This window comes from Bison bison, unplaced genomic scaffold (genome assembly GCF_000754665.1).
Source record: "Bison bison bison isolate TAMUID 2011002044 unplaced genomic scaffold, Bison_UMD1.0 scf7180017864032, whole genome shotgun sequence".
In the NCBI taxonomy this organism is placed as follows: domain Eukaryota; kingdom Metazoa; phylum Chordata; class Mammalia; order Artiodactyla; family Bovidae; genus Bison; species Bison bison.
The window spans coordinates 6,839,830-6,850,916 of record NW_011494604.1 but is presented as its reverse complement, the minus strand read 5'-3'; the positions used below and the strand labels follow the sequence as shown (position 1 = coordinate 6,850,916).

At 49.7% G+C, this 11,087-nt stretch overlaps 1 protein-coding gene across 1 annotated transcript in view; it reads right to left on the bottom strand.

Annotated features, from left to right (window-relative positions):
* Nucleotides 1-5,688, bottom strand: part of LRRC15 (leucine rich repeat containing 15) — a 10,673-nt gene extending 4,985 nt beyond the window's left edge. Inside the window, exon 1 of the mRNA XM_010834399.1 lies at nucleotides 5,624-5,688. The gene's annotated coding sequence lies outside the window, so the exon portion shown is untranslated. The remainder of the gene's footprint in view (nucleotides 1-5,623) is intronic.
* Nucleotides 5,689-11,087: the final 5,399 nt, after the last annotated feature.

Genomic DNA, 11,087 nt, shown 5'->3' with positions numbered 1-11,087 from the left:
AAAATAATTAAAAAAAAAAAAAAAAAAAAGGATGAACGTGTGTAGGCAAATGTCAGATCCAGAACTTGAGAGCAGAAAATTAACAGCTTAGATAAAGGGCACTGAAAAAAGTGAATTAACATCCACCCTTAGATGTTAGGGCTTTTTAACTGATGGTAACAGAGAAGGAAGGCTGCTCACAAAAGCTAATGTGATTGTAGATTGCATTAATAGAAGTGTTAAGTGTGGAACAAAAGAGGTGATTGTCTTCCTCTACACTGCCCTCATCAGTCCACATCAGCAGTGCTGTTCTCAGTTTCACCCTGAACTTGAAGAAGACCAGTAATAAACTGGTCTCCTGAAGGACTTCTGGAGAAGAGTTTGAGGAGGGTGAAGGGATACAGACACCAGAACATCCTTGCATCCACTGAAGGAACTGTGGATGAGTAGCCAGAAGAAGAGATGTGAAGAATCTGCAAGCACTTTCTTAATATATGTCAAGGGCTAACTTGGGATAAAGAAAGCAGCCTTACTCATGTGGCCTCCAAGGTCCAAACCAGTGTGAAGAAGCTATGGGGTCACATATTTCAGTTCATCACCAAAGACAGCTTGTCAGAATCAGAATGGACAAACTTATAAGGTAGTAAGCTCCTCATCACTGAGAGTGTTCAAATAGAAACTGAGCAACTACTTGGTAAGGATGCTGGAGAACAGGGTCCTACACCAGGTAGAGTATTGAGCTGGATGACAGCTGGTGTCCTGTTCATCCCCAAGAGGTTAGGATTCTAAGGCTGGGTGTCAGAGCAAGGACATGAGAGCCATCTACCAAGACAATAGTGTCTGCACTCCCAGCGAGTGGCGTTCTGCACTGCACTCCCAGTGGGTGTTCGCCCATCCCCTTGATATGTGTGAGAGAGCGATCCACTCCCTGGACTAACTTACCAAAGGCAAAGCGTCACTTCTGGTTATGAGCCATGCAGTACTCAGCTTCTATGCCCAGAATGCTTCAAAATGGTATTGTCACCCAAGTATTAAAGATTAAATTAAAGTGCCCATAACCTGGCGAGCCCAGGGCAGCCTCTCAAGTTTCCCCATCTATAAATGAGGGTGTGGGCCAAGGTACCTTCTGAGGACACATCTAAGACCTCTCTGAGTTTGTACTCCCCAGCTGGGGAGGGGCATCAAACCAGGCCCCGGAAGGGCCCAGGGCCAGGGGAGGTACCTTGTGATTTGGGAGAAGGAAGCACAAGATAATTCCTTATAGAAACAGAGGCACTGTTGTTTAAAACAGACCACACTCAGCTTGACAAATATTGCAAGAATTTGCAGATTTTCCCCCCTCATAAAACCCTCCCGTCTGCAGAGCCCACCCCAGCACCACATGCAGTGGGCTCCTACTTGCCAGCACTTGTTGCAGCTGACACTGCTCCAAAGGACCTCTGGGGAGCCCACTACAAACCCAGCTGCAGAGCTTCCAGGGAGGGAGGGACCACAGGAGCAGGGCTGGACACCGGGCAGGCCCTTAGATTTCCAGTAAGGGTGGCCTGCGTCTGTGGCAGCCTGAGGCGCTCGGGAGCCCAGCACACAGCAGCCTAATAGCCCACGCTGCCCTGCGCTGCTTGGTAGCCGTGACAAATGCCAGTTAAAGTCCCACAAAGCTACCGTAATTACACCTTCCTCCTCCAAGCAGCCAAACGCATTCTCAGTCACTGCAGCGACCAGCCCCTGTCCTTGGAGGGGGCCCAGGCTGGCATCTGCCACGGGTCCGGGGAATTCACTGAGCCCACAGTACACAGAAGGACGGACAGACAGCTCACCTGGGCACTCTGACGTGGTTCCTCCCCAGGAGAAGTGCTCGGACCCAGAGCTCTGGCTCTGGGTCTCCTTAGCAAGAACTGCCTATATGACTCATGGGCAAACACATAATTAGCCTCGAAGCCCTGGGCTTTGTTGGCTGGTGGGTTGGGACTTTGGGGTTTAATACCATCATTCACATTCCCTAAACACGAGCTTCCATGGGAGGAGACGCCTTCTTATTTCAATGCCACGGAACAAAGATTTTGGAAAGAGCCTCGGAGATGGATGAGCTACCCAGTCTTGACTCTAAGCTGGAGTGTAAGTTTAGGTGAATTCTCCAGACCTCAGTTTCCCCTCCTGTAAAGACTCCCAAGGCCCCTGGGCAGCTCTGATATCTTCAAGGACACAGAATGGAGATTTGGCCTGAAGCCCCGCCATTCCCACCGCCCCCTACAGGTTGCATTGACCCACCAGCATAGCCACCTTCTCACTGAGGCTTGAGGACCTCATATCCATCTTTTCAGGCCCACCATGTTTCAGAAGTTTTCCAGGCAGGGTAATCCCACTCGTTAACTGGTGCATTTTCACATGGCCAATAGCCATTTCATGGACTGGGGAGCTCAGAGGTGGCCTTTGGGAGGCAACCTCCTAGCCCATCTGGGGAAACTGAGCCCCAGACAGGAGATCTCTCTCCCTGGCTTGTGTCCTTCCCCCAGAGAGGCCTCCCAAAACGTGGCTTAGTGTGCACTGAATGGTGCCCCATTCACCGAGGGAGCTGTATTGTCTCTCCCTCACTCAGCCAGCGTCAGCCTCGGTCCAGCTGCTCCTCTGTACATGGTCCACTGGATCTGAAGTCACTAAGAGGCTCACTGCATCCTAACCTCCCATCTCACTGATATGAGGTAACCACCCCCCACCCCAATCAGTATACAAACACTGTCTGGAAGTACCTGGGAAGTGTGTTTAACAGAACCAACCTCACGGCATCACATCAATGAGGATTACATGTAAAGCACTTAGACTCACTCTTGCCCACAAATGAGTACCTACTAAATGTTACTTACAATTATTGTTCGTCTACCTGTTGAGTAAAATCCGAATCTCTGGAGGCTCCACCCACAGAGCTCCTGACCCTGAGGTCTGGGATGAGTGGGTGCCCAGGACCCTGCACATTTAACAAATCCCCCAAGTGACCCTGATACAGGGGTCCACAGCCCTTACCACCACTTGAGACCTAGGTCAGCTGGGACCCCACACTCCTGATGTATGTCATTTACTGCCAAGCAGTAAAGAGAGACTGAACCCTGGATGGAGGGAGTTAAAGGTCAGGCCACAGACCTGGTCCAGCCCCCTCTGTTGCTATTTCCTTCAGTGGTCCTTTCTCCATCCCTGTCATAAATCTGGGGCTGAACTGAGTTGAATCCAGCAGTGGAGGCTGTTTCCAGGAGCAGCACTTAGAGGGCAGGGCATCAAAGGAACCAGCGTCCTCTGAGCCCATCTGATCTAACCATCTGGTCAATGTGTAGAGAGAAAAACTAAGGTACCCAGAGGAATGAGGGGTCTTGCCTAAGGTCACATAATCAATGGAAGACTCCAGACACCCAGATCAGGGCTCTATCTAACCATAATGCTTGGTGACCCCCTGAACCTTAACATGAGGCTTTAGGATCTCATCAACCACATGTCTGGCAGCACCTGGAAGCAGAAAGAGGTGGCTTCTCTCTCTCCATCCTAAAATGATCTAAGGTTTATCTACAGTCCACCCTCTAGCTGCCCAGCATGATTATTCAAGGTCAAGTGCCTCTCCCAACTTCCAGGCTGCATGGTCTGAGAGATGTTCTTCCTCAAGTCTGCCCTGATGCTTATGTTTACTCAGTTTCACCTGAGTGCCCTGGAGGAGTGCAGGGAAAGAACCAGAGGGATTGATCCCATCATCTCAATACACAGCCCCGTTCAGGACTTTACCCCCAAACACATCCTGGAACCCCAAAGGAAGAGTGCCCACATCCTCATTCCCCACCTGGTTCAATCATTGACCCCATCTCTCATGGCCCACCAAAGTCAATATACAGTTCATTTGTTTAAAGAAGAAAATGAGAAAGAAAAAGCCAGTCCTTTCCAGACCCAGGGTTAGGGGAGGTAGGGCTTCCTAAAGAGGCCAGAGCAGGGCTGTAATTAGGTTGGCAGAAGCAGCAGGAGATACTGACAAACTTGCCAGCAGACCAAAGAGATACTCCTAGTTGGGGCTTTTATTTTAAAAGCCTTGGGCTACAGCCCCCTTCTCAGGGTAACACCTGGGGGGCCCAACTTTGATAAAATGGATCAGCCCCTCCTCAAAGGATCTTGAAAGAAGTTTCTAAATCCCGTGTTCCCAAAGCCCATGGAGGCAGTGAAACCAGAAGCGGGAGTCAGTCTTTGGTGGTCAGGACTCAGCGAAGCAAATTGCCATGTGTGATCACCGCCCCAGGAGCGTGCGCTGGCAGGACAGAGTTAGAAACAGCTTCTGCCCCAGCTCTCCTGACTTCTCCCCATCTGGATCTACTTCCACCCACACCCCACCCCCCCTTCCATTTGCTGAGCAAGCCAAGTAGTGTCTCCAGCCCTGCGAGAGCCTTCCATGTCCTGACTTTCTGCAGGGTCTGTTCAGAACCCTTCCCCCTGGCCCTGACCTCTCTCACATACTTGTCTCCTCCCCACAGAGCCTGCCTGGCTGACTCAAGACCACAGGCAAATACTACGGTCTGGCCCTGAATGTACCCCAGATGTTCAGTCGAGGCAGAGTGTAAGAAGTGACAGCCATTAGAGAAGTTCTAAATTATGGAGGCAGTGGTGCCCACACTGGTTGAGATACGGTGATATAATCCTAAAGGAGAAGCCAGAGCATTTCAGATGGGCATCTAGCACCTTCAGTCTGAGTGATGTGTCATCCAAGAGAGAGTCCCAGCCCGCTCAGAGGTCAGGCATTTGGCCCTGGAAGTAGACTGGCACTCTCACACTCAGCATGGCTGGGAAACTCTAGAAAAGTTCTGGTTTTCCACAGTTGGTTCCTTGGCCCCACTTCTGTCTCTGTGTGTGAGCAGAGAAGCTGGTAAAGGTACATCAGTCACAGTCTTAAATGCAAACCACCCTCATCACAAATCCATCTTCAGCCCTGACTCTCTCCGCCCATAGCCATTAGCGGCCAAGGCAAGAGGGGAAAGTGGCCTAAGCCACACACAAACTTAGCATCCGGAAAAACTCTGAATCCACAGCGGAATTCCAAACTGGAATCCAAACCAGACATCAGAACATCTGCTGAAGCTGCTTTTGTAGCAACTGTGAGTCAGTCTATGAAAAGAGGACAGTTCTTGCCTGGGGAGCCCCCAGCAATCCCTGAGAGACCCAAATTCACCATGGACCACTGGTGGCCACCATAGTATGTGCTGAAGAAGAGGACCTGGGTTTGAATCATCTGAAACTTAAAAAAGAGAAAACTCTTCTCCCGATGGAGCTAGTATCCTGAAAGAGGTACACTTGATGGGTAACTGGTGTGATAATTTAGTCAACTTGCCATGCGTCTTGCCAATCTAAAACATCGTCTCAGCATCTCAGGTGGACATCAGGGATGGGTAGGACCAGTGGAGCCAGAGGCGGGCCAGGGATCAGGAGAGGCGGGCTGTGGCCCCAGGCGCCTGGGCAGCAGGGAGGCGCGTTCTGAGAGCATCCTCAGGCACCGCGCCAGCCCGGCCTCTTCTGGACTCTCTTCCCCGGGGGAGCGGGGTCAGCAGAAAGAGAGGGGGAGGGCAGCCGGGTCCTTCCAGTCCGGTAGGAGGGAAGGAGGAGGCAGGAGGCCGATCCGCCTACTTACCAGCAGCTCGGCGCCCGCCCGCCTGCTTGCCGTCGACCAGAGGGAGCCGGAGAGGAGGACGTGGGGCGGCTCAAGGCTGCAGCATGAGTGCGGCTCCCCGGTCCTCCGCGTATTTAAGGGCTGCCTGGCGTGAGTCACCGCCAGGGGCAGTGTCGGCGCGGTGGCAGGGAGGGGCGCGCGCCACTGCAGCGCCCGACGTGCGAGGACAGCCGTGCGGCATCCCCTGGGGAGGCAAGCCTGCAGCGCTCAGGGGAAGGGGTTTCCTTCTGCCAGATTTTGTGATATTTTTTTGGCCCGGGAACCGGGGTGGGAAGGGAGCGTTGTTTGTTTTTTTGAACACGTTTTCCTTTTGTCTGTTTTTCTCCAGTGTTTCTTTTGGACTCTCAATGGCATTGGCTGCTGCGGTTCTAAGAAAGGGCTGTGGCTCTAGAAAAAGCATCTGTCTTTTCCGTTTAAACCTTGTATTCAGAAGTAATTTCAAGTTTACAGAACATTTTCAAGAAGAATACAAGGAACCCTCTTATTTGCTTAACCCAGTTGACCCTGTGCGAACATTTTGGGAAAATTCTGAGGCAAGTTACCCCCAGGGTGTCACTCCTAAAAACAGTGTTTCAATTGCCTTCTGACATCATCCTCTGTTCCCTCACTGCCCCTCGCAGATGTGGGTACACAGGGCAGTCAGCGGACCTGTCAGAGTGAGGGGCTCCCTATGCCCTGCACCTCTGCATTGAAGCCATCAACCTGCTGCCCCAGTGGGAGGGTAAGAAACCATTTCTGTGCATAGCATCACCAAGAGGGCCTGGGAAGGGAAGAAAGAAGTCATAGTTGGAGGGGTGGGGAGGCTGTTAAGCCCCAGCTTCTCCAAGGTGGAGCCTCAACAAGGTATGAGCCACGCTGGACTAAGCCACCTGCCCTCTTCCGCTCAAGTTACCCTCGCAGCCAAGTGGGGAGAGTGATATTTACACACAGTGCCTCATGGGATGCCGAGAGTCTTAATTAATGTTTGCACTGTGCTTTGAGATCTATGATGAAAGGAAAACATAAAAGTGCGTAGTGTTATTATTGAAATAGTCATTTGGGTGGCTTGCCATGGTCAAGCCCTTCAACCTGAATCATGCTGCATTCCTCCTCACCATGGCCCCATGATTCAGAGCCAGAAACAAAAAGTCCCCAGTCCATAAGTCATACTGGCCCAAGAGGGAGGCAGGCAGAACTTGGAGGGGATACCCACACAGCTCCCAGCTGTCCTCTTCAGCCACTAGCCTCCCTTCCAAATAATAGTCCACGTGGAGAACTCCCCCCAACCCCTTACTCCCCTGGAACCTCCACAGCCCCAAATTTGAGTCTTCAACTGCCTTTCCTTAGAACCTATAAGAATAAGAATATTCCCTCTTTACTTTCTTTCCTCCCTTCCCAATCCTGACACCCAGCTGCCCTGTGCTAAGCCCCATCCTGGGAGCTGTTGGACAACACAGGGATGAATCAGAAACATTTCCTGCCATTCAGTGAGCCCCTACTGTGAACCAGAAAGCGCACAGGCACCTTATTGCATGTATGCATTACTTTGTCTACACTGGGTTTCACAGCTTCACCAGTATTGCCGTTTGGGGTCAGAGGATTCTTTGTCATGGGAGCTGTCCTATGTATTGTAGGATGCTTAGGCATCCCTGACCTCTACCTGGGGCTTCCTGGGTGGTGCTAGTGGTAAAGAACCCGCCTGCCAATGCAGGAGTTGTTGGAAACTCTGGTTTGCTCCCTGGGTCAGGAAGATCCCCTGGAGTAGGGCGTGGCCACCCATTCCAGTATTCTTGCCCAGAGAATCCCATGGACAGAGGAACCTGGTGGGTTACAGTCCATGAGGTCTCAAAGAGTCAGACATGACTGAAGCAACATTGCATGCATGCGTGCAAGACCTCTGCCCACTAGATACCAGAAACATCCCTCCCAAGTTGTGACAACCAAAAATGTCTCTACCCAGTGCCAAATGTCCCCTAGGAAGTCAATACAGACACACTCGTGTGCATACACATAGACATGGCCAAGAACCAATGATTACCAAATAAGCCTGTGAGTGGGAGTAATTGCCCGCATTTTACAGATAGAAAAACTGAGGCCCTGGGCAGTTAACTGATTTCCCCAAGGCCACCTACTAAGTGGCAAATCTAAAATTCAAACCTTAGATTCTTTGTTGTATGCTATTTCCACCACATTGTATGCTTGGATACACATAATACTATAGACAGAAGTGTGACTGTGTGGTGATTGGTGCAGAGTAAGGATTCGAAGGGGAGGCCCCTGACAGAAGGTCACTGATAGAGGCTTCCCTGGGATAAGGTTGGTACCTCTGGGTGCATTTGAAGGGATAGGACTTGAGTTTCATGTAAAAAGTGGCCTAAAAAGATGAGCAGAGGGAATTCCTTGGTGGCCCAGTGGTTAGGACTTGGTGCTTTCACTGCTTTGGCTCAGGTTCAATCCCTTCTTGGGGAACTAAGATCCCACAAGCCTCACAGTGGGGCAAAAATAATAGATAAATAATTTTGTAATTAAAAATAGAAAGATGAGTTGTATCTGGAAATGCGGAGACAATTAAGGAAAATCTTGGAGTCAGAGCAAGAAGGAGAGAGAGCTCACAGTCAGACACTGCATGAGCCCAAGGTGCGTGACGGCCCCACAGGGGAGGCCTGGGCGCCTTTCCAAGGGGTGGGGTGCCCCTCTGCAGGCAGTAGGGAGCCCCCAAAGGTTTCAGAGGAGGGGACTGGCACAGTCCCAGCCACACTGCTGGAGGTGTAGTACAGCAGGGTTCCCAGGTTTCACGGAGGACCCATGGGTGCTCACAGAGAAAGCAGTTTCCAGAGCACTTCTATCATTTTCTTTGTCCTTATGACCAGCCCTAGGTTTCAGTACAGTAACTGGGCTGTGCAGGGAGGACTGTTTCCCACGTTAACAGTGTCTATGGGCAACAGTTGCACACAACCATATATAAAATAGAGAAACATCAAGGACCTACTGTATAGCACAGGGAACTAAATTCAGTATCTTGTAATAACCTATAATAGAAAAGAATTGAGAAAAAAGAATATGTAAGATCCCCTGGAGAAGAGATAGGCTATCACCTCCAGTATTCTTGGGCTTCCATGGCGGCTCAGCTGGTAAAGAATCCGCCTGCAGTGCGAGAGACATGGGTTCAATCCCTGGGTTGGGAAGAGCCCCTGGAGAAGGAAACTACTACCCATTCTAGTATTCTAGCCTGGAGAATTCCACAGACTATATAATCCATGGGGTTGCAAAGAGTCGGACACGACCGAGCGACTTTCACTTCACATACATATAACCAAATTACTTGGCTATACAATTGAAAGTAACACAATATTGTAAATCAACTATACTTCAATTCTAAAAAAAAGAGTGTATGTGGGGATCTAGCTACAGGACGTCTGGGTTTCTGCTCACTGAGCCCATCTTTTTCATGGGGAGGCATATTCTCTGCTACAGGGAAAGCGAAATGATCCAAGCCAATCCCCAGAAGTGAGGTCTATTACTGGTGAAAGTAAAAGCCTGATTCACTCTCCGCAGGCCCTGTAAACTCCAGAGCTCACTCTCCAGCCCCCCTGGGAGAACCAGAAGGGCCAGGTTGTCTCAGAGTCTCAGGGAACTCTGCACTCCCACTCACACATGTCTCTCTAATTTGGGGAACAAGCACAGAACCCAGGGAACTGGGGGCCATGTGATCTAGCGCCCCCCTGGGGAGGGAGCCCCTCCACCTCCACCTCAAGAGATAAAGTTATAACTCTGCTCGGTCTGCTTCCAGGGTGGGGAGGTCATTACCACACATTCAAGTCTCCTGGTAGTTGGGCAGAATAAAAAACATGGAGACACTTAGGCGTGGGACAGATATGTGTGGTCTTATGCACTTTTATGGGAATGTAAATTGGCAGAGCAGTAGGTACCAAAATTCAAAATGTGTAAATCCATTTACCAGCATCAATCAATGCTACATACACAGATGGGAAAATGTGTGGGCAAGAAGCTACATGTTCAAGATGGGTCCATGCAGCATTGTTGTCAATAATAGATCATTGTAAACGATGCAGATGTCCATACATAAGACAATGATTCCATGCATCATCAAACCCCTGCTGCTGCTGCTAAGTCGCTTCAGTCGTGTCCGACTCTGTGCGACCCCATAGATGGCAGCCCACCAGGCTCCCCCGTCCCTGGGATTCTCCAGGCAAGACCACTGGAGTGGGTTGCCATTTCCTTCTCCAATGCATGAAAGTGAAAAGTGAAAGTGAAGTCGCTCAGTCATACCAAGCAGCTAATTTAAAAGATGGGATTCATCTCTGTTTGCTAAGAAAGAAAAATATATGATGTTTTCAGCAGACTAATATACAGTGTGTTAGTTGCTCAGTCATGCCTGACTCTTTGCACCCCATGGAATAGCCCTGCCAGGCTATTCTGTCCATGGAATTCTCAGTGGATTCCCTGAGAATTCCAAACTTCAGTGGATGTTCCCAACCCAGGGATAGAACCCAGGTCTCCTGCATTGCAGGCAGATTCTTCAGCATCTGAGCCACCAGGGAAGTGCATGATTGCACTAATTGGTTTTAGGAAAACACTCTGTTGATGACAATCACTCAAAAAGCCAGATGGTACAAAACTTCAGTCTTCCCACTGCATGGCTCTTCAGTGCCTATGGGGTCAGCCTGGCACGGGCATCCAGGGCCTGTCCTCCTACTTCTCTCCTTTCCCAGGTGGCCCTGTTCAGCCCTCACCTGTTCTTCCCCTCCCAGTGGCCCAGCTGTCTTGGAGGCAGAGAAGGCCATGGCCCCTGAGTTCCAGATGCATGGTTGTGGTTCCAAGCTCATTCCCACAGCCCTGGCTTCTCTCTGAAGGAGGAATTTTAGTTTTTTCCTCAGAGCAGTGGATCCCAAAGACAGGCATCGCTTTTGCTCACCTGGACAGCCTTTCATAACAGGACTGGGATGCAGCCACCACCTGTCTCTGATCACTTACTCCGTTTTATAAAAAACCAACACATACAAGGAGAAACAACAGAGGACAGTGCAGGTGAGAGAAAATTTCAACCAGCTATACATCTGTATTTGTGTGTAAATTAATACATATTAATGCATGCATACATATATATTAATACATATGTTAATACATACTTTGTCTATATCTCATATATAAACACATAGAAAAAGATCTAGAAGGATACATGTAAAATTGCTACAGTAGTGGGGAGCAGGGAGCAATGATGAAGGAGAATTTTTTTATAACTGTGTATTGTTTTATGTTTCTCTTAAGAAAATACACAGATGAACTTAATTCTAAAACAGAAAGGACACACGAACACAGAAAACAAACTTATGACTACCAAAGAGGAAAGGGAGGTGAAGGGAGGGATAAATTAGGAGGCTGAGACTAATATATGCACACTAATATGTGTAAAATAGATAACCAA